At 35.9% G+C, this 6,446-nt stretch overlaps 1 long non-coding RNA gene across 1 annotated transcript; it reads right to left on the bottom strand.

The window, feature by feature from the left end:
* Positions 1-1,065: 1,065 nt before the first annotated feature.
* Positions 1,066-2,403, bottom strand: LOC137805852 (uncharacterized). Its single transcript, XR_011080258.1, has 3 exons — positions 1,875-2,403; positions 1,254-1,792; positions 1,066-1,176 (listed from the first exon to the last, which is right to left on the bottom strand). It is a non-coding gene; the product is annotated as an uncharacterized lncRNA (long non-coding RNA).
* Between the last annotated feature and the right edge of the window lie 4,043 nt (positions 2,404-6,446).

The raw sequence follows: 6,446 nt of genomic DNA on the forward strand, positions 1-6,446 counted from the left end.
ATGGGTCTTCCTTCTCATCTCCTCATTAAGAATACTACTCTTGACATTTTCCAAGGAGACAACACCATCAAGGGATGAGTTTGTAATTGAAACCCAAAATGTTTCCCAAGAATCTAGTAGAGTATTCAATAGCCATAATCCCAACACTTCAACATCAAACTTGATGCCCATTTCTAAAAATTGATCTCAAAGCCCCTGAAAATCATTTAAGTGATCTGAAATAGAAATCTCCTCCTTGTACCTCAAATTCATCAAGGAATTCAACAAATATAGTTTATTGTTTCCTATACTAGAAGCATACAAAGTCTCAATATTCTTCCACAATGATTTTGCATCTTCCTCATTAGCAATGTGATTATAAACACTATCTTCAATATATTGACGAATAAAACCACAAACTTGTTGATGCTCAAACTTTCATCCTCATCAGTCTTGTCTTTTGGCTTTTCAGTAGCAAACACATGAAGATGCAATTTCTTAACAAATAACAGATCCTTCATTTTTTCCTTCCATAAGTGATAGTTAATGTCGTTCAAACAAACCATCTTATTTGTATTTGCCTCCATCATTCAAACTGTCAAATAGCTCCAACCAAGGAGCTTTGATACTACCACTAGTGCAGATATGTAAAACAAATGCGGCTATTTTAAATTTACAAATGCGGTCATAGAACCGCATTTGATCAGCACGCATTCGTAAATCTGGCATTTACAAATGCGGTCATATGACCGCATTCATAAATCACATTTACAAATGCGGTTACCTAAAATAACCGCATTTGTATATTATTCTGAATTAGGGAGTGGGTTTGGGGTTTAGGATTTATGAATGCGGTCTTGGTGAAAACCGCATTCATAAATCACTATTTACAAATGCGGTCATTTACCAAGACCGCATTTGTAAATAGTGCTTTTTTTTTTAAAGTACACTCTGTTTTGTGCAGAAACCATATATTTAAATAACCTGCATAATGATCAAACCCAGCCAGACAAATACAGAAATGTAGTAATCAATTGAAATCATCAAAATGTACATTTACAAGTGATCAAATTACATATAATAAAACCACTATTGTTTACCTATGCTAGAGTTATAAAAATTAATGAAATATGTGGACCAAGAATCTCTAACATATGAAATGCCTTCCTCACTCATTGGTGTTTCTTCTGTGAATAACTGCATTGCAAAGTTGACATAAATTAGTTTCTAGATATATATATGTTCAAGAATTATAAAAATGATTTAACATATACCTCTTTCCAACCAGTTTTAACACCTAGTCTTATAATGGTAATCATCCATTGCATAATGTAATAGCCACACTCATAGCTTCCTGGTTGTTTATTACACTATAATTCCAACCAGAGTGTTCAGGTCGTCCAATTGCTTCAACCAGGATATCGTGACGACCTTCAGCAACAAATTTACCGTCGGATTCCAAGGAATCCTGCAAGAGTACACAAAAATCATATTTTCAATCATTAATATAATTAATGCTTTAAAAAAATTGAAAATAACAAAAATAACTTACAATTTTTTCGATTATAACCCCGGATTGCTCAGAACTTGGTGCACCCGACTTTTTAATTCGGGCCCTCTTCCATTTTACATGGCGAAAAGGTGGTGATGGAGGAGAAGTGACCCCTGTTTCCACATTCTCAGACAACGTCCCCTGTTGAGATTTCTCCTTTTCCACCATCAGTGTTTGCTCAAGTTTTCTATACCCCGAACGAGACATAACGTGCGGGGTAAGATTCTTCAAAGCTATCTCTTGAGCTTTCTTCCGACGATCCTGTCATAATTGAAATAAACAAACTGAAGTAAATAAGATAAACTTATTAATGTTATATAAATAAAAAAGTTACTTCACTTACCATCCAAGCCTCATTTTCACGGCTTTCTCTAAAAAGACGCCATGTCTCTTCATCAATATGTTGGTACTTTAAACATGGATTTTCGTCTTTAAGGTCGCCAAAAATGTATCTCGAAGTCAGTCTTGACTTAAAGGTACGAAATTTAAGTGCGATATTGGATAATATCTTTGATCGAAGCGGTTCCACATCAGGAATGTCAAAGTTTGCCTGGAAAATAACATCATCAAATTAAAATTAATTAATCAATATTAAAAAGCATTATATGATAACAATAATAATGTAAAGCTTACCAGAACATCCTCCCATAGCATGTTCCGATCAACCTTTGAAACCTCATCCCATGAATTAATCAAAATGGAGAGCCTCTCACGAGAAACAACTCCAAGATAGCTCATAAACTCATCTGCCTTAGGACCAAAAGCCACTCCAGTGTTGACGTCAATGTCAACATGTGTCTTCTCACCAGCAGCACGTCTCAATGCAAGACGCTTCAATCTAGTAGGTCCTCTACTGCCTCGTCCAGATCGAGGTCTGTCTGGAGTCTGGTCGTCATCCATGTCTCTGTTAAAAAAATTAGGTAACAAACATTAGTTAATGTGCATCGAATTAAAATCATATAAAAATAATACAAAAAATTCTAAATGTTTATTTACATGTTGCATGTGGGTTGAATGTTTATATGTAAATTCCTTCACTGTGGTCTTTACGGGTTGCATGTACATCATCAAGTACATCGTCATCTTTATTAGTTATCATTGGTGTGAATGAACGAGTTTCGCCATTTTCAATATCATCTATGGCTTCCCCTTGTTTTTTCCCGTGTAAAACGACATACCAATGTTCTGACGTAGGATCTTTCACATAGAAAACCTGAGATGCTTGTTGAACCATTATAAATGGCTCATCTCGATACCCTATCTTTCGAAAGTCCACTAGTGTGAATCCTGATTCATCAATTTTAACCCCACTTTTATTGTCAACCTATTTACACTTGAAAACTGGAACGGAAAACTTAGTGTAGTCAATCTCCCATATCTCTTCTATAAACCCATAGTATGCCATTGATCCAAGTACTGGATTTGTATCTTTCGAAGTCGAAAACTGCATTGACTCGGCTTCAAGAGTAACACCAGAATTTTGAACTGTACTCTTTTCATCCATGGACTTCATGTAAAATATACAATTATTCACTTCATACGCTGTACATGAGATGACATCAAACTTCAATCCAGCAGCCAACCAAGTCAAGGTCTCTGATGCCGTTGAATCCTTGAACACCTCATCTTTAAACCAAGGCATGAAAGTTCTATTATGTTCCATCAAGACCCATTTCTCTACTTGTCTTGGGTTATTTGCCTTCACAATGGCTTTATGAGCTTCTATGTAAGGTACAACTTCATCTGTGTTATTCAATATGTACAAATGTGCTTGCAAGACTTCTGATCGAGATTTGCTTACAATATTCACACCACGTAAACATTTAGTTGTAGAACGCCTGTGGTGCCATGAATTAGCTGGAACACCTATTGGATTTGCTTTTGTCATGTACTCTGAACAAAATTCAATACTTTCTTCAGCTATGTACCTTTCTATCATTGAAGCTTCTGGACGATAATGATTTTTCACATAACCTTTCAAAATTTTCATATACCGCTCAACAGGATACATCCATCTTAAGTACACTGGTCCACAAAATCTAACCTCTCTTACCAGATGCACCACTAGATGAACCATGATGTCAAAAAAAGACGGAGGAAAAAACATCTCCAATTCACACAAGATAACAACAATTTCATTTTGAAGTTCATCTAGTTTTGAGGGATCAATGACTTTACAACAGATGGAAGAGAAGAATGAGCACAAACGGGTTATGGTGTGTCTAACATTTTTTGGTAAGATCCCACGGATAGCTACCGGCAACAACTGTTGCATCAAGATGTGACAATCATGAGACTTCAACCCAATTAACTTCAAATCTTGCATTGACACTAGGCTCTTCACATTTGAGGAATGTCCTTGTGGCACTTTCACACCCTTTAGACATTGACAAAAACTAATTTTTTCATCTTTTGACATTGTGTAACAGGCTGGGGGCAAATATGTACGCTTACCCATTTCTATGGGTGCCAACTCGCCGCGTATGTTCATCTCAATCAAATCTAAACGAGCATTTAGACCATCCTTCGTCTTCCCGTTAATGTTAAGAAGTGTACCAATTAAGCTATCACACACATTCTTCTCAACATGCATTACATCTATACAATGTCTGACTTCTAACCTCGACCAGTACGGAAGATCAAAGAAGATTGATTTCTTCTTCCAAATATTTGTCACAGATGACTTTTTTTTGGACTTACCGAAGGTGTGGTCTATGTTATTTACCTTTTCGTAAACCTCAACACCGGTTAATGGAGTTGGTGGACCACTACCCTCTTGGTGTCCATTAAAGGCTTTTTTCAACCTCCGGTAAGGATGATGACTTCTAAGAAACCTCCGATGCCGAAGATATACTGTTTTCCTTCCATGTTTCAATTGTTGAGAAGCAGTGTCTTCTTCGCATATTGGACACGCTTTGTGACCCTTAACACTATAACCTGATAAGTTACCATATGCCGGAAAGTCATTGATGGTGCAAAATAACATGGCATGAAGCTTGAAAGTTTCATTAGCAAATCCGTCAAATACTTCGACACCCTGGTCCCACATTAACTTCAAATCTTCAATTAGGGGACTTAGATAAACATCAATATCATTCCCTGGTTGTTTCGGACCGGATATCATCATAGACAACATCATGTATTTTCACTTCATGCACAATCCAGGAGGTAAGTTGTAAATAACTAGTAATACAGGCCATGAACTGTGATTTGTACTCATATTACCAAACGGATTCATTCCGTCTGTAGCCAAACCAAGTCGGATATTTCTTGATTCTTTACCGAATTCTGGAAAGTCATCATCAAATTTCTTCCATTGAATAGAATCAGCTGGATGTCGGTACATGCCATCGCATTTCCTCTCATCTGCATGCCATCTAAGATTCTTAGCATCGTCTGGGTTTGCAAACAAACGCTTCATCCTTGGAATGATGGGAAGATACCACATAACCTTCATTGGGGGTCCATGCTTTTCCATGTCATCAATAGAATCATCATCTTTTTGTTTCAACTTATAACGTGATAACCCACACCTCGGATAACTTTTCAACAATTCAAAATCTTTTCGGTATAATATACAATCATTAGGACATGCATGTATCTTTTTGTACTCCATACCCATTGGACAAAGAATCTTTTTGGCCTCGTAATTACGATTAGGTAGACTATTTCCCTCTGGAAGCATATCCTTCAACAGCTGGAGCAATTCCGTGAAGCTTTTATCAGTCCATCCGTTTATTGCCTTCAAATTCATCAATCTTAACACCACCGACAACCGTGTGAAGTTAGTTGATCCAGGATACAAAGGAGTCTCTGCATCTTTTGACATACTTTCATATCCATGCGCTTTTGCAAAACACTCAGCTCCCACATCACGAATCATGTCCTCCAATCGATCATCATCTCCATCATCGTGTACTGCTTCGTCCATGGTAGAACCCACATATTCTTCAGTTACGAAAACACGTGGTAAATTTAATAATTCACCATGCCATGTCCAAGTTGTATAAGATCGAAGAAACCCATCACATAGCAGGTGTTCCCTCATGATATTCACATCCAGTATCCTTCCATTCAAACAGTTAACGCACGGACACCTCATCTTTGCTCCATCATGACTACTAATAATCGCGTTACGCTGCGCAAATTGTATAAATTCCTCTACTCCCCTTTCGTACTCATCACTTATACGAACAACATTAATCCAACTTCGATTCATTATATATTCTGGAATATAGTTAGGATTTTCTAATAATTAGTATTCTATTCAATCTCACACATTTGTCGAGGGTCGAACACCCCCGGACTCAATCCAAACACGATATTTTTATTCTAAAAGTAACAATAACTAACATAACATAAAACTTTTATTAAAATGTAATTAACAACTAACTAAATATATAATATAAATTTAAGAAAATAGAAATTATATAATACAAAAATTCAAAATACACACAAATATATAAATTATTAGTTATTAGTTATAAATTCCAAGTTGTATTAGTTATTAATTAAATATATATTATAATACAGAAAAATAAAAATTCAAAATATTAAATAAAAATTCAAAATATTAAATATAAATTCAAAATATTAAATATAAATTCAAAATATTAAATATAAATTCAAAATATTAAATATAAATTCAAAATATTAAATAAATATTAAATACAACACCAACCTTTAAGTTGATGGTGATCGGAGTGGCAGAGGCACAAGACGAAGGCGAAGGCGGTGGCGGAAGTTGTGGCGGTGGCGGTGGCGGAGCAGAAAAAACCAGCGAAACCAATAGAACAGTAACCTATATGCCACAAACGAGTTAGGAAACGAAAATGACAATGCCAAGGGAGTGAATAATGAATGATGCAAAAACGAAAATGAAAACAAACGAGTGAAACGAAGAGCGGGGAGAGCT

The sequence above is a fragment of the Phaseolus vulgaris genome, chromosome 3 (genome assembly GCF_000499845.2).
Source record: "Phaseolus vulgaris cultivar G19833 chromosome 3, P. vulgaris v2.0, whole genome shotgun sequence".
Lineage (NCBI taxonomy): Eukaryota > Viridiplantae > Streptophyta > Magnoliopsida > Fabales > Fabaceae > Phaseolus > Phaseolus vulgaris.